Source organism: Delphinus delphis, chromosome 16 (assembly GCF_949987515.2).
Source record: "Delphinus delphis chromosome 16, mDelDel1.2, whole genome shotgun sequence".
NCBI lineage: Eukaryota > Metazoa > Chordata > Mammalia > Artiodactyla > Delphinidae > Delphinus > Delphinus delphis.
Genome location: NC_082698.1, coordinates 82,855,287 through 82,882,073, shown reverse-complemented (window position 1 = coordinate 82,882,073; position 26,787 = coordinate 82,855,287). Strand labels below are relative to the sequence as shown.

The window sequence follows — 26,787 nt, the reverse complement described above, 5'->3', positions numbered from 1 at the left end:
CCTGCCCTTGGGCTGCCCGCCCCGGCCCCCCAGGCCCCTCCTGCTGGCCACCTGGTCCTGCCTGCTGACTCCTTGGGAGGAGGAATGGCCTGGACGGCTGGGGATAGAGTCGCTGAATTCCCAGAGCCCAAATCATGACCAGCGTTTTGGCAGGGAACGAGGGTGTTGGGGGGGGCAGCGGTCACTCTAGCTCAGGGCCTCTCAACCTCCACACGGCTGACACTTTGCGCCGGGTAATGTTTGTTTTGGGGGCCGGAGGTGCTGCCCCGTGCGCCGTGGCCATTTAGTAGCTTCCACCGGATGCTAGGGGTACCACCCGCCTCAGTGGCAGCCACCGACATCGTCTGCAGGCGTTGCCGGGTATCCCCAGCGGGCAGGGTCGCCCTCACTTAAGAAGCACTGCCGTAGTCAGTGTTAAGTGCGATTTCTTTTTGTTTTCTGCTGTCTTCCTGGAGCCAGACTGCCTCTCTGTGTGGTCTGGGGTGGACCCCTTGGAAAGGGTTTCCACTTAATAAACACACTATTAGCCTCCACTATGTGCCAGGCGTGGTCCTAATACTTTACAGATACTAATTCATCGACTCCACATCACGGTCCTTCTATTCCTCCCACTTTACTGATGAAGGCTGAAGCACAGAAAGGTTCAGTCACTTTCCCAAGGTTGCAGAGCTAGTGGGTGGCACCCCCAGGGTGGTCTGGGCGGCCAGCGGTGGTGGGGGGGCTCGCTCTGGCTTCCCAGGCTTCCCGTGCCCCTTCCGTGCGCCGGCAGTGCCCGTGTCCTGCTGATGGTGGCGGGACATTCCTGGAAGGCGTTCTGGAGCAGATGCGCCCACAGTCATCCTCTCATGGGAGGGTCCTTTCTCCGTTTTAACCCTGTGCTCTGTGGAAGGTCTCACGTGTTCTTGTCCTCAGGTCTCTGCCTGTCCTGAAGTCCTCAACTGCCCCCTGGCAGGAGCAGACATGCAAACAGGCTGGGGTCCCTTTCATGTGTTCTTTCAATGAGTATTATCGAGCACCTACTATGTGCCAGGCACTGCTTGGTGTTTGGGGTGCAGCAGTGAACAGAACGGAGACACAATCTCGGCCCCTGGGGAGCTTTACCCTGGGCGCAGCTGGACTAAGCACCGTAGGTAGTAAGTGACGTAGTGTGAGAAGGGGCTGAGTGGGGGCGGCGGGAGGGGTCAGGAGCAGGGGAGGGGAAGGTTACAGTGAGTGCAGGGCCCATGGGTGCCGTGGGGAGGGGTGGCTTGAGCAGGTTGCAGCCGAGACCCAGAGCAGGTGAGTCCCTGGCTCACTCTCCCCGGGTGCAGCCCCCGGCTTCGGGGCGTCCAGCCTGTTGGGTGCTCTCTGTGTTCCTTAGTTTCCTTTGCTAAATAAATGAGCCACTTTTCTTTCCGGGAGTCTATCGCCTCTGGTCTCCCGGTGGCGGAGTTTCCTCCATCCCGTGGCAACGTGGGGTCTTACATTCTTGCCCCGCACGGAGTCCTGGGCGAGGAGCGTTCTCATCCTGGTTAATAACGCGGGACGCACACCCCCAGGCCACCCGCCCCCACCTGGGGCCCGGGACTGCTTTAGGTGCCGCAGGTTAACTTGCTGCTTCACTTTGTGGAGTGTGCTTGTGGAACGGTCGCGTGGTGTGATTTCTGAGCTGATCTCTGCAGGGCCGGGCTGGACTGGGCGAGCCTCCGTACCCTGTTCACCGTCAGGCACGCCGTGCAATCACATGGCTCGTGTGCAGGGTGCTTTCCACACACAACACCATTTAATGAGAAGTCCCGCTGGTCCCCACTAGGATGGCGTCTCGGCGAGTTGCTGTGGTGATGGGACTTGTGGGTTTCTCATCTGCAGGAAACCGGAGGTCAGGGGCCTGCCTGGTCCCTGGGCTCTGGAGAGGTTGTTCTCGGCAACGGGGTCGTGGTGAAGCACTGCGATTTGTGATGTTTGTGGGAAATAAAATGGACGTGTGACTTCGTTGCCCACAGCCCCTTGAGGGAGTGGGACGGCGGGAAATCGCAGGTCCTCCTGTTTCTCAAGGGCGAACATCCAGCTGCTTTTCATAGTAGCCGCCGGCGTTTGTGAGGGGCCATCAGATGCCTTATTGGGGTGTGGTGTGTGCCGTGCGTCCAGCGTGTTTCTGGATCGGAAACGAGAACGTGGATGTGGCTGCAGAGAAGAGGTCCTTTTAAAGGCCTCAGACTCGGGAGCCCTTCGAGGTTTCTTCGTCTCCGCTTCAGGGGCCGGCCCAGAAAGGGAGCACATCTCTTCCTGAAAGGGTCCTGCTCCAGAAGGGGGGCACCCTTCCCACGAGTCACCCTGCGGGAGCTTGGAAGCTGATGCACAGTAAAGGCCTGTGTTTCAGCGACGCCCGTAAATTAACACTGACTCTCATGTGGGGGGGGGGCTGTGTGTGACTGTCCTGGATGCGGAACCGGCTGGCCTGGCGTGGCAGCCTTCAAGTCATCGCCCTGGTCCTTCCTGCCTCAAGGGCTTCCCCACTGACCGAGACCCTTGCTCTGTGACCTTGGAGGCTTGTCCCCTTCCTCCTTTCCCTCCGCCCTCCCCCCCACCCCCGCCCCAGTTCCTCTGTGCAGTAAGTGATGCGCCTGTTTTTCTTCCTGTCTCACTTTGGATGATCACTGACGTCCCCCTGTGTCTGGAATATACCCTTTTTCGTCAAACCTAAGATGCCATTATTTGTGAAACCATCATTTTCTGTACCACTAGGAAAGAAAAAACACTGTTGAACTGTGACGCAGTGGTTTCTTATCAATGTTTTTACTTTCTACTTATTTAAAGAGCTCTTTTAGATTTAATTAGACATCGATTTTTCCATTTATCCCTCTTGTGCACAGATAAAAAGGAAAATATACGTGAAATACATCGGGTAGCGTGTTCCTTTTTTTTTCGAGTGTCTGCTTTTTGCCTCAGAGATATTAGTGCCTGTTTTCCTGAGACAAAGTCTTCCTTCCCCTGTGCCACCAAGCTCTCTGGTGGATGCAGCATTTCCTACGAGCCCTGGGTTCTGGGCTCTCACCATCACTTGGCATTTGATAGAGTTGGCCACCTTTTGACTCTTCTGGGAATTTTGCCCAGCTCCCCAGTTCACCGTCCACTTCTGTCCCACTTGATTTGCTGTCTGGGATTTTCTTCCAAGGCACCAACATGCATCCCACAGACTCTGCTGCTGGCATGTTTTGTGTTTGAGGTAGTGCTGGTCATGACGGTGCGTCACGGCCCAGACCTGGCCACGGCATCAGAAGGTGTCACGAGCTGCACCCCAATTGCATGTCAAACTGTGAAGAAAAAGTGCATCTTAGAATTCGTGAGTTAGGGTCTTTCTTTTTCTCAAGTGTCAGTTACTTCCCTCTCTGAGATCCCAGCTCCAGGCCCCCTGGCCTTGATAAAGGGAAATGGTAGCCTCATCAAAGTGTGTACATTCGCATCTGTTCACTCCCAATCCATGTAAGCAGAAGGACTTCCTGGTTTTTATTGCTGAGAGATTAGCAGCTGATGAGTGTGAACCCGTGTCGAAAGGTTTTTAAGCATTTTCTGGCTACAAGTTACCCTCTTGAGTGCTGGGATCTGCAGAAGTGAACACGGTGCTCCGTCACCCTTTAAGGAGCTCACAATCACTGACCAAACCAACTAGAGAAAGATCTAAAAAAGTAATAATTAGGGGTAAGTTGACTAGGGACTGGATAATAGATGAAATTTAAGGCATTGTTATTAATTTTATTTAGTGGCAGTAATGGCCTTATGCTTATGTTTTTGAAAATCCTTATCTTTTGTATTGCTTGGCCAAAAAGTTTCTTCAGGTTTTTCTGTAAGATGGTATGGGAAAACCCAAATGAACTTTTTGGCCAACCCAATAGATACAGACTGAAGTATTTATGGATGACGCAGTGACGCCGAGCCTGTGGGAGAATTATGAGGGAACAGGATTGGCCGAGTGTGTTTGTTGAATGACTGATGGGCATCTGGAGTTCATCATGCTATTTTATTTTTGCCTACTTAGAAAATTTTATTTAAAAAGCTAAAAAAGTTTATAGATGTATGTAGCTTAAATTAGCAAAGCAGCAGAAAACTAGTATTTTTTAAAAAAGCAAATTTAAAGCTTTGTAATAGGGTCAGTGAAAGGTTTCTACTCCCAATTTCCAGTGTGTGTGTGTGTGTGTGTGTGTGTGTGTGTGTGTGTGTGTGTGTGTGTGTGTGTGTGTGTGTGTGTGTGTGTGTGGTGGGGCTGGAGGCTTCCCCTACACAACCAGTCAGTGCTCAGACACTAGCTGAGTGTCCTGCAGTTCAAGCCAGTTCTGACACTATCCACCCAGAGATACATCAGGTCCCACAGGTTAAGGGCTCAGTCCTACAGGACTGCCCCCCCGCCCTTCCCCGCCCCTTCAGATGCCCTTCGCAAGGGCCAGTGGTCACCTCTGCTTCTGACCAACAGGCTATCAATCAGAGGTTCCCATCAACCCCTCCTTGGGTTCGATTAGTTTGCTAGCGTGGCTCAGAGAACTCAGGAAACCAGTTTATTTACTAGATTTCTGAATTGTTACAAAGGATATTCAAGGATACAGATTAACAGTCAGATGAAGAGACATACAGCAGCTTGAGGTACCTCGTGGTGCTTGGGGTCCAGCATGGTGGCACATGGACGTGTTCTGGTTCCCCAACCTGGAAGCTCTCTGAACCCGTCCTTTTGAGTGTTTACAGAGGCTTCACTCCACAGGCATGATTAATCAAGTCATAGGCCATTGGTGATTGAGTCAACCTCCAGCCCCTCTCCTCCCAGGAAATCAGGGGGTGGGACTGAAAGTTGCACCCCTCTGTTTACGGTTGGTTCCCCTGGCAACCAGCCCCCATCCGCAGGTGCTTCCAAAAACCTCATTGACATAAGCCCAGTAGTGGTGGAAAGGGGCTGGTGAATAACAGGACACCCGTGTCACCTTTGTGGCTCCGAGGACAAGAGACCAAGTAGAACAAAAGATGCTCCTGTGGCTCTTACTGTTCAGGAAATTCCAAGGGTTTGGGGAGCTGCGAGCCAGAATCGGGGAGAAGGACCAAAAACACATATGACAAATATATATTTGGTTACATCTGAATGACCAAATATATATTTCTCATAAATCAAAACGTCACAGTCAGTAAAAACATACACCAGCCTCGATACCTCCTGTAACTTAGGAATATCCAGCGATGATTCTTTTAAAAGGATACTTCAGAGGTGACCTAAGATCCTGAATTGTCGGCTGTATCACCAGGAAAATATTCTTACATTTGGTACTGTTTCTTCTCTAAGAATTACCGAAGTTCTTTGGAAATTGCTACTTCTCGTGAACCTTTTGATGGTAGAGCAGCAATTTAGGTAGTTTGTCGGATTGCTTACTCTTGACCAGACCTCTCAGTGGCGCGGAGACCCTGTCGCACAGCAGCGTTTGGTGGGGGGCGTTTTATTACATTGCCGACCGCATCTCATGTGACAGGCGTCCGGAGGGCAGAACACACACGCCTGTACATTCACACGTCGCAGGCAGTTTGCCTGCTGTCATACGGGACCCATTCGGGCTGGGGATGCTTTGGGAAGCCACAGTGGGAGACCTGTAATAAATATATATTATTCCTTTCTGTTTCCCCAACAGGATATTAATGTGAAATCCTCGTAGTTTACATTGTATTTGTAAATAAGAGGTTTTCGACAGATATACGGTGCTGCATGTTTTCTGTAAGGTATAAATTCCTGGTGCTGCAAATTTACACCAGCGCCATCCCCGAGACACCCGATTGGAGCTGCCGCTTATTCACCTCTCCTCCCGGCCCTCTGCACTCACACTGCAGTGTCCTGTGGACCCCGAGGTTCTTAACTTGCTCCACCGGTCATGTGGTAGCAGGGCTGGGGCTGGAATGTGTTTTTTAACATCTTTATTGGAGTATAATTGCTTTACAATGATGTGTTCGTTTCTGCTGTATAACAAAGTGAGTTAACCCGGCTGGAATGTTAACGTTCCCCAAACTGCCTTCGGCCCTGGAGAAAGTCCGGCTGCGGCCATCCTGGTCTCAGAACTGCAGTCCTGAGTCACCATCAGCTTACGAATGGCAGGTTTCTCTCTTGCTGTTGCAGAGCTGCCACTTCAGCCTGGAAGGTGCTGATTACCTGGGCCGGTGATCACTCCTTAACCTTTATATTGCAAAGTGCTGATGTCAGGATCCAGCCCGAGCTGTTCTTGGGTGGTCTGAGCTGTGGGTCTGAGGCTGGGTGGCAGGAAGGGCCACCCAGATGGGCCCCCCAGAGGCAGATGAGGCCTCACGAGGAGCCCCCTGTGCAGAGGGCTGCTGAGGCATGTTCTCTGTCTGTGCTTGGTGAGTCGCAAGGCCCCAGGCCAGTCTGCATCAAGATGTGACTCTTTTGTTTTCAAAAGAAGAGGAATGTAGGTGAAGTATCCCATCCCTGGGGAGTGAATCCGACGTGGCTGTAAGTGTTTGTACTTGAGGTATAATTTTTAGCTGAAAGCGTTTTTCTCGGTCCCCCGTGGAGAGGATGGGGTGGCATCTTGTCCCAGAGGGAATTCCTGATTCCTGATGACCTAACGCTCCTTCCCGCTGCACGAGGGGTGTTTGAAAGTCAAGCTTTCCTGTTCCTCGGAGAGTTTAGCTGAGGTTTCTGCCGGGAGGGGGGGGCTGCCTGCGCGGTGAGTCGATGCCCTAGGCGCCCCTGGGTGCTGAGGGGCAGCTCAGTGCCCCCCGCCGGGCGTTCGGAGACCGTCCGCTGGCTTCTGGCTCCGGTGCGGGGATCTGCCAGGAAAAGCCCAGGGCGACGCTGCCGGGTGGGTGGCTGGCTCAGGCGATGAGGCCGAAGGGGCCCACAGGATGCGTCGCCCAGGGGCCACCGCCTGGGTCTGAATTTGCCTTCTCTATTTGGCTCTGTAAACTCAGGCAAGTTACTCAGCCATCTGCGCCTCGGTTTCCTCATGTACCCATCTCCTCACTTTTTTCAACGGGGAATAAATCAGAGCAGGGCCTGGTACTCATGGCGTAAGTGTGGATGTGAAGTCTCCTGGCGTCAGGGCAGGAGGGGCTGGTGCCCCGGCTGGCTGGGCCATCCTCTGGTTGGCATCACCAGCCCAGGGCATCTGGGCCCACTGAGCCAGCCCTCCTTGGCCGCGTTTGAGCCAAGAGCCTCCTTTCCCAGGAAGCACCTCCACCTCTGTGGACCTTGTCCGGGGCTTTTGCCCTGGAACGAGGGTGAGGCCAGGAGGCCTGCAGCCTTTGCCCCTCTAGTGAGGAAACCGAGCCCCAGAGAGGGTGGCTGAATGCCAAGTGGACCCCAGGTCTCTGGAGGGAGAGACAGGAAGCTGCAGGCCAGAACCCTCTCGATGCCCCCCGCCCGCCCCCAGGACATTGTTTCCCAGTTTTACCCCTTAGTCTCTTGTCTTTGAAAATTGTTCCGGGACGTGATTTTTCACGATGTGGCTGTGTAATTAATTTTACAAAAACTTAATTGGCGATTGGTTGCTTTCTATATCTTGAGCTGTTATTATCTGAATACGGCATGTTATTTGGAAACTTTCCCACAAGGTTTTAATCAGTAAGTATTCTTTAAGTTTCATGTGTTCAGTTTCTGACTTGCTTTTGAAACCGTAGGTGAGTGACAAGTGGAAGACAAATTAATAATCGTGGCAACACCGCAAAGCACCCCTGTGAGGGCCTTGGACTAGTTCTGTCAGTTAGATCACTGTTCATGGGATTTCTCTGATGGCCCTGATTAAGACAACTTAGAACTAGATTGCAGGTTAAAGATACACTGTGTGATGATTTCAAGGAGAGAAATCCACATGAAAACCTGGCGTTTGGTTACGATAATCCAAGGGGCCCGGCTGTGACGTCAGACCCGGATGCAAATGCCGCCGTTGCTGCCTGTGACCCTTCGTGTCTCTGTCTGTGAGAAGGGGGTTGATGGACATGAGTGAGTTGGTGGGGACGATGCCGGTGCAGTTTAATGAGGGCTCCTTTTATTTTCACTGGCGCGTGTACTCACCCTTCTTTCTCACAGATGCTTCTGGGGCGACGCTGGGCCCCTCTGGCGGAGCAGGGGCCTGGCTGGGGGCAGACACCCAGGTGGAGGGTAGCTTCGCGGTGTGCGTCGGTGACTAGGACGTAAATCAGGGCAGAACGCTGAGGAAGGAAGCTCTCCCGCCCTCTGTGCTCTCCCGCCCTCTGTGCTCTCGGGCCTGCCGTGGACCTGGGAAGCTCCCTGTTTTTGTTCAAGTTGAAGCTGTGGTGCTGAGCGGGGCCAGAAATGTCACGTTTGGGGCACGTTTAAGAGAGAGAGACTGTACTTGGCCAGAGTGCAGTGTACGTTCCCAGGGACACCGGGAGCAAAGCAGACCTAATGCGTTAATGGGCGTGATGGAGCAAGCTGGTAGGATGGTAGTTTCGTGGGTGTCTGGCTTCAAGTCCTGCCTTTGCAGTTCGCAGATGTTCCGGCGGGCAGTCTCCTCCCGGGGCCTCAGAGCCGCCCCCGCATGGGATCCCCGTGCTCCGTGCCCCTCCCCCTTAGTGCTGAGCGGGGGGACAGTCTGGCTCTGGTACCTTCCGTATTTTCTTGGTTACTTATTTATTCCGGGAAGGGAGTGTTGGAGCTGTGAGGAGAGTACTAGTTTCAGAGGTCTGCACACGTAGAAACAGTGGACAAAGCCTAGAAACCTAGCTGTTGCCCCAGCTGACAGTCAGGGGCCTATATGCACAGACCATGCACTTTTTTTTTTTTTAAATTTTTGGCTGCGTTGGGTCTTTGTTGCTGTGCGCGGGCTTTCTCTAGTTGCGGAGAGCGGGGGCTACTGTTCCTTGTGGTGCGCGGGCTTCTCATTGAGGTGGCTTCTCTTGTTGCAGAGCACAGGCTCTAGGCGTGCGGACTTTAGTAGTTGTGGCACGCGGGCTCAGTAGTTGTGGCGCACGGGCTTAATTGCTCCGTGGCATGTGGGATCTTCCAGGACCAGGGCTCGAACCCGTGTCCCCTGCACTGGCAGGCGGATTCTTAACCACTGTGCCACCAGGGATGTCCCCAGACCATGCACTTTTAAGTGCTAATTAGGGACCCGGGATGTTGGAGCCGTGGGTGGGCCTGAGCTCTGCTCCACCAGCCCTCGGATGTTGGGCCAGGTGTGCGTGGGTGGGGGGGTCTGCATCTCCGGGATCCTGCTGGTCCAGCAGAGAGCAGGGCTTGCAGGGGCCCCTCGCCAGGCGCCGCTGTTGACCCCCAGGACTCCGCAGGCTGCTGGGCATCTGCATCCACTAGACTGTGAGCGCCTTGGGGGCCGGCACCTGCCCAGCCCCTCCCCTTTCAGCTCTGCTTCCCCACGGAGATTCAGCAGCAGCTGCAGTGATGCGCCTGCCCCAGGGCCGTCAGGGGAGTGAGGCAGATGAGGGCCTGGGAACGTGCGTTCTGGGAGGGGTGAGGGTTGGGGGCCACCAAGGCAGCATTGGGTAGCTCTACGTGGAGCTCCAAGGGAGCTCACAGACTCATCACAAAGGACCGAGGAGGGCACCTTTGAGGGAGAGCTCATGCCTAGAAGGATCCAGCCATGAGGATGTGGTGGAAGACTGTCCAGGCATGGAGAACGTCATGTGCAAACGTCCTGGGGCCAGAATGAACTTGGTGTGCTTGGACAGTCTAAAGCAAAAAGGTCAGCGAACAGAAGTGTGGTGGGCAGGGGCCACACAGGGTCAGAGGGTGCTCGGGGCATGGTATGCATTTAGGATTTTATTTGTGCGTGTCGCCGTGTTCCCTGGGTGTGGCCTGGCACCCGGCACATCGTTGGTGCTCTGGTTGGTGTTCCGTAATATCGGTAAGCGAGACGAGGCTCAGACTGGTGGGGTCGTGGTGGTGAGAAGGGCCGCGAGCCTGGGCTCAGCAGAGGGTCTTCTGCACTGTTGTGAGACGTCCTGGCCCTGCCGTCCCTCCCCCCTGGGCTTTGCTCCTGCCGGCTGTTACAGCCTGGGGTTAGAGAGCCACTGTGCCGCAGCCTCCCGTCCGCGACAGCCGTGGTCTGGCAGAAGTGCTCAGCGTAGGGAGTCGCCGTCAATTCTGGGTGCAGATCTGGCTTCTCTGCACTTGCGGCGAGAATGTGGACCTGAAAACAAGGACAGCGTCTATCTTTCCCTCCAGAGGCGCTGCGTTGATGCTGCAGCTGCATGGGCCTGGCTCTGTAGGTTAAGCTTTTAAATCATCGCCCCTTAATTGGTGTTGGTGCCGCTTCACCTTGTCTGAGGACAGGGGGCTGTGCAGGGACTCTGGGGACAGGAGAGAGGTCGCGGGTGATAGGATTTAAATTGTGTTTAAGCAGCCTCGTCCCTTCTGGCTGTGTTTAGAAAAGAGTTTTTCATTGTTAACCCTCCTTCCACTGATTCATCATCGTAAAACGCTTCTACGTTTAGACGGTCATCTCTGGACAGACACCTGGTCACAGTGGGTTCTGAGCAGCCTGGCCTGCCTGTGTGGGGACAGACCGCTAGCCTGGGGGTTAGGCATCTGCTGTTCTTGTGTCATTACATTCCTGAGTGTTTGGAGCGACCCCTGGCTTGTCATTTTAACGCTCTGTGCCTTGGATGAGCACTTGTAAAACTGAGTGGATATACTGCTGGCTGGTGGTGTAGGGGCTTGGAGCTGCAGGGACATTGGACAGACAAGATGGAGGTGGATTTATGTTTGTGAAATGTTGGGGCACCTCTAGGCAACACTTCGAACCCATGGGGGTGGGCACCCAGTCCGCACTTCAGGCAGCGGGCCCTTCGGTAGCATCTGTCGGAACGCTGCAAGCGACCTGTGGAGGATCTGAAGCCAGCCTCCCAAGTTGAGGGAGGAACGCGGGTGCCGCCAGACGTGCCGAGGGACCGGCGAGATTTGTCCACCTTCGTGGACTGTAGAGAACCAGTGATAGGATTTATCCCGGGACTTGGCGTTCTGAGGTGCGAGAGGAGGAACTGAGAAAACTGTGCCCTCAGTTATTTGGAGAGGGGGGCACAGAGTCCTGTGAGCCGACGGCATCTGGCGTTGTTGGAGCGAGAATTTAGCGAGAGGGCATTATGGCGGTTAGTGGTGCAGCAGCCAAGTGGTCAGCTCGGCCTCTAAGAACTAGCAGGGCTTCTCCTAGCTATTCTCCCAGTCCTTTGGTTGTGGGCATGGGGGTTGGAAAAATGCATAGGTCCAGGGGAGAGAGACGGGAGGACAGCATAGGAGGGGAGGACTTCCTACAGCAAGACAACTCACCCTTTGGACATCAGGCATTCTCTCTCTTACATTTTTTTTTGGGTGGGGGGGTTTCTTCATCGGCCGAGGAGGAAAAGAGCTGTAAAATGAGCGGGTTTCTTTGCGTGCTCAGGAGATTTATTTTCCTTTTCACCCCTTGTTCCTCCTCCTTCGTTTCACCCACATACAGCACAGAACTTTTGCAGCAACAAGGATTCAGTTGTAGCCTGGCTCTCTGGGCGGGATCTCTTGCAGCGGGTCATAACTTGTCATTAATAACGGCTTGCTCAGGGCACAGCCCTGTCTTCCCAGCTGTGTGTCTGCCCTGCCCTGGTGCCTGTGGGACACTGAGTGTGCCCTGGGGGAGGGGGCGGAGGGCGCCTGGTCCCTGGATCCCCCTGGATCCAGTCTCAGCCCTCCTTCCTGCTGTGTCCTCGCACAGGTGCCCTTCCAAGACCTTGTCACCTCAGTCGGCGAGGTGGAGACAGGAACAGGGCCTGCTTCACGGGGCTGTTACCAGGATTAGGTGAGGTGTTGCCTCTTAACCCTTTGCCCATCGGTAAAAGTGTTCCGGACATTGTGTGTGTGCAGGGGGGCGGTGTGTGTGTGTGTGCGCGTGTGTGTGCTCGCACCTTAATTCAGCTGCTGGAAAGTTGTTTTATGTCTGCAGCTAGAGACACGTACGCGTGTGCACACAGGTGCCGACATGTGCATGCCTCTTTCCTTCTTCCTGGCCAAAAAAGGCGTACACGGCAAATTTCGTTAGAAATGCAAAGTTGTTTTGTGGAGGTCAGCACGTTTTCTTCCATCCCAGGGAGCCATGTTGTTTCACCTGGGAAGATGCCGGCAGAGGTGCAGGTGGAGGCCCCCAGCTGGGTGCTGGTTTCCGCGCTCTTCTTTCACGTGCCGGACGCACAGCCCCTTCGAACCCAGCACACAGGCGTGCTTAGGGTTCATATTTTAAGAGCTGTCTCATCTGATGACCAGCCCTAATTACTGAATTTCACATATGAAAAATCTGCAGGGTGAAGGACTTTGCCTGTTGATTGCACTCACATTGCTGCATTAAAGTGAAATCTCAGGACTGCAGTAGCCTCAGACCGGCTGCTGTCACCTTCTCTCTTCTCGTCCTGGTCCTTCTCCCCTGGGTCTTCGTCGGTTTTCCTTGCAGCTTGTGTCTTTCATCCTTTTACCCCCCTTCCCCCGCCCAGCCTGGGTGCTGCGCCCCACTCCCCCCAATTCACACTGTAGACCAGTGGTTTTCAATCTGGCCACGTGTTAGGAACAACTAGGGAGATTTTAAAAATACAGATGCCTAGAACCTACCCCAGGCCAGTTAAATCAGAACATCGGCTCTTGGGCTGAAGCGTGTTTTTAAAAACTCATGGAGTCCAGGGACTTCCCTAGTGGCCCAGTGGTTAAGACTCCGCCCTTCCACTGCAAGGGGCATGGATTCGATCCTTGGTTGGGGAACTAAGATCCCGCATGCCACTCGGCCAGAGGGGGGAAGAAGAAAACGCATGGAGTCCTCACATATATATTTGGTCTATTTTGTAGGGCTTTGAGCTTGAGTTTGGTCTTTCTTTTGGAAGGCTTGGGTGCTTGCTTTTATATTCAGGGATGAATATTGATGGGCATACAGTGAAGTGCCCGTTGGATTACGGAGTGGTGCTCTTGTCATAAGCACGTATTCAGGAGGCTCTGAGAAGCTTACTGTTTACAGTAAAAGTAACGAACAACAGATATGAAAACGACAGTTTGGAGCTTAAAGAAACGACAGCTTCCTTACTGGACTGAATGAATATCCGGAGTGGCTTGAGGTGTTCGGTAGTCGAGCAATCTTGGATTCTGTTTTCCTATCTTACTTTAATCTGGGGTTGCTTTGTTTTCGTTGTTGTTTGCAGGGGGAGGTATGACCCCGTGTGTGAGGGTCAGTGGCCATGTGGATGTAATTCTCAAGGAAAACTCTGGATCAGGTACCAGCTGATTGGAAGGAAGCACTGGGAACTTTCTCATGATTAGAGGACTCTGGTCATTAGTGTCCTGCGAGCCACTCAGGGAAATGAACAGAGCCATCCCTTCCAGCCTGACCTGGAATCGGTGGGTGACGTGCAGCGCCCCGCACGGCACCCCGTCTGCTCTCCCCATAGCCCTGCATGTGCCCCCTTGAGTGAAAGTGGAGGCTGTCCAGCAGGGTCCTTTGCCCAGTAGCCGAGACCCTCGCTCGGGAAGGATCAGGTGGTGCGGGCTGGATGTGAGGGGGCGTGTGGGGTACCCGCCCTTCCGAGGTTTCTGACATCCCTGGACTTGGGCTCATTCCTCTGTTGGAGGATAATAAACCGCACAGAATTTACAAATGGCGAGGTAGGTTTTCCAACGGGAAGTTGGAGTTCTTTGTCTGTTTTCTTTACTTCTGTCTGTACCATTGTGTGTGTGTAACACATTTGTAGAAACAGTCGAGGCTTACGTGATTATTTTCTTCAAAAGACTTCTCTTTACCCACTGGTCCGTTTTCCAGTGGGTAAAGAGAGGCCAGCGAGCTGTTTCAGACAGAACTTAAAGAGAGAATCACCCTGGGTCTCTGGGTTTCATAGGTTTGGAAACTAGATGGTATTAGTTCATCTAGAAGGTTATCAATCAAAGCCCAGGGTTTCCATGAACCAGTATTGTAAAATGTTGGTAAATAAGGATTCTGGGTCATGAATTGCTGATGGGAGCGGAGCCTGGGGGAGAGGGCTCCGGGGTGCGTGTGCTCAGGGAACCCGCGCCGCTGGGCGAGCAGCTGTTCTCCTAGGCATGTTTCCCCTCCCTCTGTGGAAGCTGGATCAGCCTTCGTTCTGGGGATGTTTCCGTGCATAGAATCAATACCCTCTCCCTAGGGTGCTGATGGAGATTCATTTTTCAAAAACCCAGTGCGTAGCTTGTTAAACTGTTGTCTCAGCTCCAAATCCTTCTAGGCTCCCCTCTGTGCCGCCGGAGCTAGGACTCTGCACAGCACGTCTGTGCCCTCCGGGACGGGCGGCGGTCCAAGCACCAGCCGGGCGGGTAGGCAGGGGAAGGGTCTTGGTCCCTCCTCTCTGTTCCCCCGCTCCGGAGCAGCCCCCGGGGACACGCCTCCCCCTTAGCTGCCCCGGAGAACCCGCTGTGCCCTCCTCCCAGCACAGAAAGAAACAGCCTCATCGCCGTCCTAGAGACCCCAGCGCCAGCTGAGCAGACCCCCTTCTCGGGGCAGCTCAGGCCCTCCTCCCTCTGCGTTTGTAAGGCTCACTGATTCCACGTCTTCCCTTGGTTCCCTCCAGCCCGGGGTGGTGGCTGCTTCCTGCACTTGCTGCCCGCCTGATGCCTTGGAGTTTTCCTCGTGCCCTTTCAGTTACCTAGTTAACAGCTTGATACCGAGTTAACGATTGACGGTGAAGCCTCTGTTTAAAAGCTTGTCCGTTGTCTGAATTCTAGAAATCGGATCCTGACGGACGCATCTGGCATTCTTCTTAACATTCTTCAGTAAGCAGTCAGCAGAACTATTTCCCAAATGCATTATGGTTAGATTACAGCCTACCTTACATTCCTTGGGTGTTTTGCTTCAGTTCTTTGCGATTAGAGTGAGCTGTTTCCTGGAAAGACGGCCACAGATGGCTCGCATCATTCATTCTGTGGGTTCTCTTTGGCTTTATTTTTGGAGGGTGACGTCGTACCACCTTATCTCCCACTTTTGTGTCCGTTACGGGACAGCTCTGAAATTTCCTTCCACTTCTAGATGGTGGCTGTTGTGTACTTAAGCTACGTATACTTCTAAAAAGATTTGAGGCACTTTATGGGAAAAAAACATATTATGTGTAAACACAGATTCATTAGAACAAGAGTTCAAAGATCTAGGGCCGGCCTTGTGGTAGAGGCATAGAGTTGGTGGGTGGGCTGGGATGAGCCGCGCTCCAGGTGGCGCCTGGGAGCCCAGCGGGAACCACGGCCAGGACAGTGGTAGCAGCTGGACTGAGCGTTGCTGCTGCAGGAGTTGTAGGCCGTTACGCTTTGCAAGCCACGAAGCACGTGGAGCCTCAAGGAAAACAAGTTTTTCAAAGTCTACCGAAATCTGCCTTCAGTGGTGGCTATTACAGAGGTGGGTTTGAACCCCAGACGGCAAAGCGGGAAGCAGCATCAATACTAGGTGTAAGCCCTACCGCTAATAAAGGAAAAATACGAGATGCTCATCGATGAGTTGTGCTTTTAAATCGCCCAGACAAGGGAGGATCTCCTTATATAGCAGCCAGAATCAGTGACGCTAAAGATTTACTAGACGGTCAAGCTCATGAGTGAAGTAAATGTATGATGAATTTTGAGTTCTTATTCATTTATGTATAGGAGTACCAGCTTTTTATAATAAAATAAAACTACAAATTTTAAAAATGATTTAGCACAAGCTAAGTCAAAGCCTTGGTATAAATTTGTTTAAATTTGAGGATTTTAAACTGGATTGTAGAATATTTATAGGTTAATACTCAAGAATTACGGATAAATGCATACCAAAAAAAAATCTAGGGCCATATGATGGGGGAGAGGGGTAGGGCAGGCAGAAAAAGGAGAAGAAGAAAAGAAGAGGATGGAGAAGAAAGGAGTGTCTCCCTGGGCAGGTCCTGGGGGTGTTCCTGTCTGTGTTGAGTCTGGTACTCAGCGTAGCCCTCGGGGGAAGGGTTGTTGTGGTCCCCGTGGACAGAGCAGGAGCCTGGGCCCCAGAGAGCCGGCCGAGCAGGGCTGTGTACACATGCCTCTCAGCGGGCCTGCACCCAGGAGACCAGGGCCGGTTCTTCAGTGCAACGCGAACTTGTATCTTGGTAGCCGAAGCACATGGGAACCGTGGTGGCTGCATAGCTTTCATTTTCTAACAAAATAAAGCATTTCTTGTGAACAATGAACATTTTCTTAGCCCTCATACTTGATAAGAATCTCGTAGACTTTAATTAAGATCAGTGAACATCCTAATGGCGTTGGGGAAAAAAAAATACCAAACACCAGATGGAGAGATGCAGACGTGGCCATTTATTTAAATCAGTACCTATACTGATTTAATAAAATCAGTATTTTATGTTATGTATGGTTTACCACAATTTTTTTAAATTTTTAAATATTTTTAAAAAGAAAATGAAAAAAGGTAAGGAAATCTACTTGGTTCACTGAAAACTAATAATCTCAATATGATAAAAATAAAGAACTCCTTATCAGCTGAGCCGAGGCCGGGAGCGTCGGGTCATTGTCGTGTGAAGGCAGGTCTGTGGAGGGGAGATGGTGTCTCTGTCAGTGGCCAGACCCGCAGCTCTGACCTGGTCAAGGGCATCGTGGGCTGCGTCCCTCAGCCTCCATGTCACTTCACTCCTCACAGGCAGCAAAGCGTGTTGCTAAGAGGGCAGGCTTTTGAGAAGTGGGTTTGAATCTACCCTGCACCATTTATTGGCCACGTGAGGTGCTTCATCTCTCTAACCTTAGCTTCTCCAGTTATTAAATGGGGGCGATCATAGCGTTACGGTTCTTTGGATCGAAATACATGTGCTTTTCCCGAAACATCTGGAGAGCTTATGTTCAAAGGAATATATCTGGTAGAACTAAAAACTATCAGAAGAGACATAAACAGTCAGAGCCCGACAATTTGGGGAGGAGCGATAAAGATGGGGCGGGCGGGGGCTGACCCTGAGTGTGGTTAGGTGCCTGGTACATGTTATTCCCGCTTTTTAGACGGGAAACAGGCTGAGACATGCAGAATCTAACCCTGCGTCCGGTGTGCTTGCAGCCCCCTTCGTGGTGGCGAGGATTAAATAAAGAGATGCAGGTACGGCTCTCGGGCTGGAGCCCCTCGCAGAGTCCATGGTCCCTGGGTTTTCATGGTGACCTACGCCGGCGCCTCTGTTCAAGCTGCTCTGGCTTCTGAATCGCCCCTCCGCCTCTGGTTCCAGGGGTTGGGTAGAGCCTGGCTCTTCCCCAGGCCCCCACCCGGCGGGGAGCTGCTGCAGCAGGTGGCCGCCGGGTCTGTGGCTGCCCTTGCTGCCCTGGATGGGCTTACAGTGTGACCCCTGCAGCGGCGAATGAAAAGCAGCGCTCACTGCAAGCAGGGCCAGCGTCCGCGTGCTCTTTAAAGCTGTGTGTGTGCGCGTGTGTGTGCGCGCGTGAGCGCATTTAGTCCTTATGAGACTGCGAGGTGGTGCTGTCATCCCCAGGTTGTGGATGAAGTGTCCGCCGGGTGGAGAAGGCTGTATGGGCTGCCTTGGCACTCGCGTGGACGTGGTGGGGTTGGAGCCCACCCGTGCCGGCCCCGGATCGACCCTCTCCGCTGCGCTCTGCCTGGCGCCCACTCAGACCAGCCGCCCACTCAGACCAGCCGCCCGCTGGGAGAGCTCTGGGAGGAAGTGGCCTGCGGGACACGGCCACGCCGGTGCCCGTGGTGGCAGAGGCCGTCCGGCCCTGTCCCAGCAGCCCCCTCTCCCCCCCGCCTGTGCGCTCTGCCCGCCGCTTCCCCATCCACCAGCCTTCTGGTGGCTTCCTTGCCCAGTGGCTGCGGGGGGGGGGGGGGCGGGAGGTGGTGTGACCCCAGGCTGGCGCGGCCCCGCCGTGAGAGGCCTGGCAGCCGCCCTTTGCTCTCCTGGAGCCCAGCCGCCGGCCTTGAGCCGTCCAGGCTGCTGCACCAGAGAAGGGAGCCTCCGAGCTGCCCTGGGGCGAGAGGGGCCCCGGGAGGATGGAGCAGAGGCTCCGCCCCCGCCAGGTGCCACCCGAGGAGGACAGGGTGGCCCCAGGGCCCTGAGAGGCAGGAAACCGCGGCGTTTCCTCGCAGTAGAGTGGCACGCACTGTGCAGAGCGAGGACCCTGCTCAGCCTTGTGTCAGAAGGAGTGTTCGCTGGAGTGACTTCTCACTGAGCCGTGCCAGCTCCTGCCCCGCTGGCTTTCCGTTTTAAGAAGAACTACACACCAACTACATCTGTGGAGTCTTCTCATTCTAGGACCTGCCAATTTAGGTTGAGCCGTGGTAGAAAATTATCCCCTTTAAGAAGATTTTAATTACTGAACCAGACATATTAAAAACGCACTTATGTGTGATATTTATGACTAAAGAACTCCTTATCAGTGCAGGTCAGTCATTTGCTTCAGTGATTTCATCGTGATGTTTGTTAATATGAGGATCTTGTCAACGTGAATCCCGAGCGGCAGGTAACTGAGAGAAGGGATGGCTGCTGACTGCTGAGGGCGGGGACGGGGCTCACTCCCCTCCTCCGGCCCTCCCTCCCTCCATCCCTCCCTCCCTCCGTCCCTCCCTCCCTCCCTCTTGCTCACCAGGACCTCTGAAATGTTTCTGCCTTTGACCCTCATCTTATTTGAAGTTTTTTTAATCTATTAGGCAAAGTCCTTCTTAATTCCCAATTAATTCCATTTTTCCAGCCTTCCCTGGTAATCCTTAGCAGCCTGGGGGTGCCGGGCTGGGAACTGCTGCCCCTGTTGAGTCTCCTTAATATCCCTTCTCTTCTCAAAGCTAGACTCGGTTTGGTCTGAAGTATGTACAATCACAGAATCAAAGAGATTTGAAACCTCGAAGGCATTTTTTCTTTTTGGGTCTAATTCATGCAGAGGTCCTCCAGTTCAGTGAAGACTTCCCTTCAGCAGCAGATGGTAAACAGATTCTGTGGGATGAGTAATTCTTTCATTTCTGTCTGAATGGTTTGTTTAGAAGCAAACAGAATGATTCCCTTTTCTCATTAAATATGTTATGAGAACATCAGGATCATACTGAGTTACTGTCCAAAGCTGCGTCTGGGAAGGGGAGAAGGAAAGTAACCAAAAATGAAAGGGCTCGTCTGGCATTTCCAGCTCAGACCCAGGATCACGGGAGACCTTACACACCAAACTCTTAATTTAATGAACCATTGATCCAAATTGTTAAAACACTGTGTACTTGCTCAGGAGATACTTTCTTTTTTTTTTTTGGCTGAATTAGGTCTTTGTTGCTGCGTGCAGGCTTTCTCTAGTTTCGGCGAGCGGAGGCTACTCGTGGTGCACGGGCTTCTCATCGCGGTGGCTTCTTTTGTTGTGGAGCACGGGCTCTAGGCGCGCAGGCTTCAGTAGTTGTGGCATGTGGGCTGTAGAGCGGAGACTCAGTACTTGTGGCGCACAGGCTTAGTTGCTCAGCGGCATGTGGGATCTTCCCGGACCAGGGCTCGAACCCATGTCCCCTGTATTGGCAGGCGGATTCTTAACCACTGCGCTGCCAGGGAAGCCCCGAGATACAATTTTTATCATATTGAGATTATCAGTTTTCAGTGAACCAAGTAGATTTCCTTACCTTTTTTCATTTTCTTTTTAAAAATATTTAAAAAATTACAAAAGTTGTGGTAAAACATACATAACATAAAATATTCCTTAACTGTTCTTAAGCGTGCAGTTCAGTGGCATTAAGTAGGTTCACGTTATTGCTGCAGCCATCACTACCATCTGTCTCCAGAACTTTCTCATCTTGTAAAACTGAAACTCTGTCCCCGTTAAACACTAACTCCACATCCCACCCCGGCCCCTGGGAACCACCACTGTACTTTTTGTTCCTATGAATTTGACTATTAAAGGGACCTCGTATGAGTGGAATCATGGAATATTTGTCCTTTTGTGATTGGTATATTACTTCATTTAGCATAACGTCTTCAAGGTTTATCCATGATGTAGCGTGTGTTAGAATTTCCTTTTTAAGGTTGAATAATATTTCCCTGTATGTATCCACTCATCCGTTGGTGGACAGTTGGCGTAGTTCCGCCTTCTGGCTATTGTGAATATTGCTGTTTCTTATATTTTAACATGAAAATGAAACATCATAGTTTAATGTCTGCTTGATATCAGCAAAGTTTAGAATATCTTTTTAATAGTGGAAAGTTACAGTAACATTACCAAATGTACATTGTGTCACTAATATTTAACTGGCTGGCAATTTTGGGCAGGTTTTACATTTCTGAGTCGTTAGGTTTGGCATCGATAAAACAGATAATGATACTAATTCTACTAAGGTTTCAGGGGTAAAAATGAGTTGATATGTATGAGTGTATCATGTAAAAAGAAGTACATAATTCTTCGTAGTTAATACCAGAAGAAATTCTGAATCTTCTTGTTTGTATTCTGGTGAGCAGATGTTCATAGTAGAGATTTGGAATAACTTCCTTCTTCCAGAAACTTCAAACCCTTACACTCACTCTTTTTAGCACAGACTTGAACTGCATGGGGTAGTTCGTGGGATTGGGAGGTTTGGAGGCCTATCTGGAGGCAATGTAGGTTCTGTCGAGTCAGCCCCCGCCGAATCAGACTTCTTTCCTCCCCGTCACTTGGTCTGTCTGCTTTTATCCAGTGTGCGGCCCCTCCTGTGAGACAGCATCTCTTTAGACTTCGTGGGCGTGAGTTGTGAGTTGTGTAGCTTGTGGATTTGCCGGGGTGTTTCCAGGAATCTGCTTCCTGAGCCCAAGGTGAGGCAGGGCGGTGGGCGGGGTAGCTTTCACTCCATAATGGGGCTGCAGTTCTAGCTGAGCTGGTGTCTAGACCCAGTCATTAAGCGAGTCCACCCGCCCCACCCTGGCTCAGATGCTCCCGGCTGTGCCGAATCACTTCCTCGTCTGAGCCCTCGCCGCAGCCGTCCTCTGACCACGTGCTTGTTGCTTGCTTTCTGAGAAGAGTTGCGCTCCTGTTGCCCGTATCCACCGGTGGTGGTTCTCTGATGCGGGTGTTTCCGTGGAGCGCAGGCGGCCACCGTGTGCTTCCGGGACGGGGGCGGGGTGGGGGTGGTGGGGGAGGGAAGGGGGCTGCCCTGGGCTGCAGCAGTGTCGGTGCCCCTGCCTGGCTCACCCGTTTCCTCACCCCTGTCGGCAGGAGTGGGGGCACCCAGGCTGTCTGCCATCCTCGGGAACCAACCCGGGGCACCCGGGGCCGGGGGAGGGTACGTGGCCGGGGCCCGGGGTTGGGGCCGCCGTCCTTGGGAGTCTCGGGTCGTCAAGAGGCTAGTGCGTTCATTGCTGCGAGTTTCTCGAAATCATTAACACCCCAGTGTGTTTCCGGAACCTTCAGCGAGTCCACACAGCTCTGGCTTGGCCCCGGGAGGGCTTTCCTCCACCGTCTGAGCTCTGACGCCCAGGAGGTGCCGGCTGGAACCGGGCTGGAGGCGCTGCGGCCACCCAGGGCTCAGCAGAGGGTGCTCGGCTGAATGACATTCTGGCCTCTGTTCCTCGAAGGACATGTTTTCTTCCTCGTGTTGTGACGGCTGCCAGGGGGGCTCCCCCCAGTCATGTCCTGGAGTCCCCGTGCCTTGGGGCCCTGCAGATGGCCTTGCGCACCCAGGCCCGAGGGCCCGGCCCTCCCCTTGGGCCTGGCCCCTGTAGGAGGGGCCAGTCTGGTTCCCGGCTCTTCTCGGCTTCTGTCCCTTCCAGGGTCTGAGGCGTCCGACCCCCAGGAGCTGCCATACCCGTGGCGTCACCAGTCCTGCACGAGTGAAGACTTAGCGCCTTCCCCGCCACCAGGCCCGCAGCTCCTCGAGGGCAGGCCCGTGGTTGTCTGCTGGCTCGTCCCAGCTGCCCACACGGTCCATGGAGAAGAGCAAGGGGTTCAGTGTCTTGTTTGTTCAATGACCGATTTAAAAAATGAAGGATTGAGTCCTGGAAGTAGTTTCAATTTGCTACGATTCCAGGCCGCTTGCCCCATCGCTCTGTGCCTCAGGTTTCTAAATTCTGAGGTGTGGCTAATACACCTCAGATGGTTCCACAGGGCACGGGAGCGGCTTCCTTGTTGTGCACCTACTGTGCGCCTCGTGCTGTGCACAGTGGAGCCGCCCAGCGCTCCTTTTCACCATCAACGGTCCTGTGAGGCCTAGGTATTACGGACCCAGTTCTGCAAATGAGCAGCTATAGGTGCTGAATAACTTACTCAAGGTCACACGCTCTTTCGGCAGAGATGTGTTCCAACGATGAAAATGCAGGGCCGCCTCACTCCACAGCCTGTGTGTGTGTATGTATACACACATGTGCGTACGTACGTATAGCTACACGCTCAAGTGTCTGGGGGAAATAGACATGGACACACAAACCCACACACACACACACCCACGTAGGACACACTTAGGAAGTGTGGGAGGGAAATACACACATATCTATATACACGCGTGTGTACATCCATCCACACACGTTTATGTAGGTGTGTGTAGATGTATATTCCCCTGACAATTCCTAAGTGTGTTGTACACATACGTGTATGTGTGTATATGTGTGCGTGTATGTATGCGTATGTGTATACGTGTGTATGTATATATAATCCACCCCTCCGCTTCCTAAACATGTCACGCCAGGGGTGCCTCCTTGTAATTCCGGCTTTTGCAGTAAATGTTAAATAAGCATCTTCCCCCCGCCCTCTACCCCTGCCCGTTCTCTCCTCCCTGGGAGGGGCTGGGACCCTCGGGCCTTGTGGTCAGCTCCGTCAGGGCTGCCAGGGGGCTGGCCGCTCTCACCCACGCCCTCCCCACTCCCAAGTACGTCAGGTGCCAGCATGTGTTTATTGAACTGAAATTCTTAAGCCTGCAGAATATACTCCCGGTCTGTCAAGACAGATACAAACAACGTGCCTTTTTTAGACTACTTAAAGGCTTCTTGACATGATCCTGATGGTGTTTTAACAAGTTTTCAGGTCCTGGTCAGCTAAGCTCAGGACCAGGAATAAATGTTTAATAAACAACGTAAGGGCGATGGAAAAATAAATGTGTCATAAGTGGGACTGTGAGTTCTGTAAATCTGTGATGGGCTGTTGTTCCTGCTGTTTTTTGTATGTGATGATTCCTGTTCTGATACTTTCCTCTCTTCCCACATGAAACTCTATAATGTGGACCCCTTTCCTGGTCCTTTGGAGCAGGGTGGCCTGGGGCCGAGGATCGAAGTCCGTAGCAGAGATTTGGGGGACAACTTCCTTATCTCCCGTTCTGCCCCTTTGCCAAACAGAAGTGCAAAGAGTGGATGGAATGAGATGCTGCCTCCTGAGATGAGCTCTCCCCGGTGGTTCCCGATGCTTGCTTGGTTGGCAAGGCACAGTTCGCCCTTCCCCTGAGCCGTCTTCATTGTGTGAAAGTGCAAAGACAAGTTGTCTGTCCGAGGAGCTAATCTTAAGTGCTAGTACGTTTTAAGGGCTTACAAGGCTCAAAACTTTTTGCTTCTCTTAGAAGAATCTCTTTTTCTCCTGAAAAACAGGCTCGACTCTTCCTTTTAAAGTCAGGAAAGGGGAGATGAGCTGAAGCCCCTTTGGGGACAGGTATGTTTTGTTTACTGTTGAGTCTCCGGAGCCCGACTGGTCCCCGGCACAGTGGGCACCCCCAACCGTTGGTGGGAGGTCGGATTTTCCATGCTGTAAACGCAGGAGCGAAGAAGCATCATGAAGGGAGCACCTGCTTGAGACGTAACTGCGGCTTCACAACAAATGCAGCAGTTTTGGTCTCAAGAGTGAAGTTGTGTCTCTCTGGAATTATAAGCCTAAATCGTTGACTTCCTGTTTTAGAATTCCCAGTTTATTTTCTGGAAGAGTTTGCAGCAGATGTGGTTCTGTGGAGAAGGTTTATACCTCAGGGGTTCCAGTTTGGGGTCTTTGAAGTATTCGTATTTGCAAAAGCCAGGTAGAAGTTGCTTATTGATCTGACGTGAGGCCGCACGGGCTTTGTGACAACTGCCTCTGCGTCTGGGTAGAATGACATGTACTTAGTGTGATAACTGAGGACAGCTTGTTTTCCCCCCAAGAGAGACAGAGTAAACTAAGGCACTCCCAGTTTTTTCCCTAGGCATTGATGGAAACAGATTCCATAGGGGAAATAACGAAGAGAGTGTTGGGTAGTGGAGAGTGAAAACATCCAGCTGCTGTGACGGTGGAACTCCAAGGGACTCTGTCTTTGGGGGGGGGCGGGGGGGGCCACAGGAGGAGCATGGACAAGGTGTCATCTGAGGACTCCCTCTGGGGCTGGAAGAAGTGACATTTTGCTTCGATGGGTCTCACTGAGGCTGAGACCGGCATCTGTTGGTCTTCCTGAGATGGTGTTTAGAGCACGACGCTTCAGGGATTCTCATAATCCTAGTCATTTGCTTTGCAGAATTTTTAACAGCTTCAACTTCCTCCGGGGTGAGGCTGTCCGGAAAAACAGTTGCTTGAAAGAGCCATTTACGGAGGTAGAGAGACAGCTGTGGTCCTTTTTCCTTTAATAATCTTTCCTTAGGTTTCACGGAGGCCAAAATCCCCTTAATAGATTTTAATAACATTCGTGGAATCTCGGTTTGCGCAGCAGAGACCCTTAGTGTGGCTTTTACTCTCTCCACTGCTGTTTACTTTGTATCCGTGAGCGACCCTGCTTTTGTGCGAAGGTGACTTATCTTTATTCAGCAAGAATTGGCGCAGAGGTGAGCGTGGAGATGCTCTCCCGCATCCGCGGTCTTTCCTCCAGGACAAGAGTCCACCGCCGCGACCACGTTTCCATCCTCAGCCCCGGGGTTGGGAAGAAATGCCAGTCGGCTCTCCTGCTCGGTTTGAGGCAGGTGTCGGTGAGCTACAAGGCTGCCTGCATCAGTGGGGCTCTCCGAGGACGCATTTCTACTTCCAGGAAAGAGCTCCCTGCAGGATTTTGTGTGTGGCTCTAAGGAAAGGAGTTGGTGGCTTTTAAAAACACCAAAACCCAAAAAACACGTAATTATCGTGTCGGCCCTGTTGCAGTTAACCCTGCTTTTGGCCTCAATTCTGGAATGAGTCAGCCGATGTAGACGAACCCTTTATCAGGTCACGGGTTGTTATTTATTCTTTCCCTTCCCCTAGTCATTTACTTGGCGAGTGATGACCTGACCTTCCCCGAGTCACGATTCCCTCCTCCAGCAGAGTTCGCTGCTCAGAGTGGAGGCGCTTACCCCCCAAAGCCACGGGCTTGGTGTCGTGAATTAACTGATTCAGCCGCTGCTCCCTGTACACCCACCGTGCTGAGCGCGCACCCTGCCCCTGCTCAGTAACTAGCGGCCTTTTCCCTCTGACTCCCGAACCTCCTTAAGCTCCTCGTATTCCCTCAGGATGTAGGATGTTGGACCTGCACACACTGGGGGCTCTGGGACTGGAAGGGGCAGCTGGAGCCGGGCGGGGGCCTCTCTCCTCACCCCCCGACCCCCGGTGTCTCCTCCACTCCTTTCTCCAGAGCTTAATGGAACCACTATCTAAAAAGGCTGAAATCCTATTTTCTGGGGGATTTGGGCATAGACAGCCCTGCAATCCTTTCCTATCATGGTAAAATAGGTTATCAGAAGCAGCTGGTGGGCCTCAGAGAGCAGTGGCTGTCGCTGTAGCCTGATCGTCAGGCATTCAGCCCCCTGGCTCTCTAGACTCAGAAATGGGAAGCTTTAAAACCCCTGCCTAGTTGGATGCCTTGAGTTATAAAATAAGTGAGATGTGCTGAGTGAGGGCGGGAGGAGGGAGACGGGTGGCCGGAGCTGCGTCGTGCTCGCTGCCCACGGAGGCTCTCCTTTCTTAATAGGCTTCAGAAATCCTGGAGTGCATAATTCACCAGCCACGGAGTCCCACCCGTGTCCCCGTTGCTCAAAATGCAAATGAACTTTGCCGAGCTGGGAAAAAGGAGCTGCGCGCCTGTTCTTTCTCTAGGTCTCGGGAGGTGCTGGCGAATGTGCTTTGAGCATTGATTGGAGCCTGTGATTACTGGTCTTTGCTGCTCACCGAGCTAATAAAGGGGCAGAAGGCGGCCGCTGTAACGGCGCCTGGGGCTTTGCCAGGCTGAGTCACAGCCAACTTAGGGAAAGGCTGCCTAGCACGCCTCCAGCCCCCCGTTCTAATTGGAGGTCTGCAGCGGCACACTCAGAAGATGAATCAGAATCGGGGAAAGTGTGCAGGAGAGACGAGCCGGGAGTGAGGTGTGGGAGGACCACAGAGCGTGCGGGGTTGGATCCCCACGTCTGTTCTGGTGGGCCTTTCTTCACCAAAGGGGTGTCCTGATGCCGGAGGCCAGGGGGCGAAGGGGGGCTCTGGTGGGCAGACCCCTCCTGTTGGCTTTGCTGGGCTCTGCGCACTGACGGGCACAGGGCGCCGTAGGCACAGACACCTTGCACGTTCTCAGCCCAGGGCATGGCAGTGGGCGGGGCATGAGAGGGCTGGCTGGTGGGCGGCAGGAACCCTCTACCGTCTTCCCCTTCCAGAGCGTAGCATGTCCCTAGCCCAGATCCACTGAATGAGAACCTCCATGAGGGACAGGGAGCCTGGAATTCAAACAAGGTCCAGGGTTATTGAAGAGCGGCCCCTGCTGGACGCCACCTCTCCATGGGCTCAAACTGGCCTTGGACGTTGCGCAGTCAGGACCAGACCCTGAGCTCTAGGGCCCCCGGGATTCTCCTCGCACCGTGCCTCATTGATTTGAAAATGCACTTCTTCCCACTCACATTTTCACATCTCTGGAATCAGGTTGCGTCTTGTCATGGATGGTGCCTCATGGTTTGCTGGCTAACGTTTTTCCTCCTGAGCGTTAGGTGAAGTTAACGGCCCTG

The 26,787-nt window shown here is 52.9% G+C and overlaps 1 protein-coding gene and 1 pseudogene across 1 annotated transcript in view; both read left to right on the top strand.

Annotated features, from left to right (window-relative positions):
• GALNT2 (polypeptide N-acetylgalactosaminyltransferase 2) overlaps nucleotides 1–26,787 on the top strand; it is a 179,206-nt gene that overhangs the window by 6,312 nt on the left and 146,107 nt on the right. The gene's annotated exons all lie outside the window — the stretch shown is intronic.
• Nucleotides 12,083–15,626, top strand: LOC132439634 (mitochondrial import inner membrane translocase subunit TIM14 pseudogene; annotated as a pseudogene).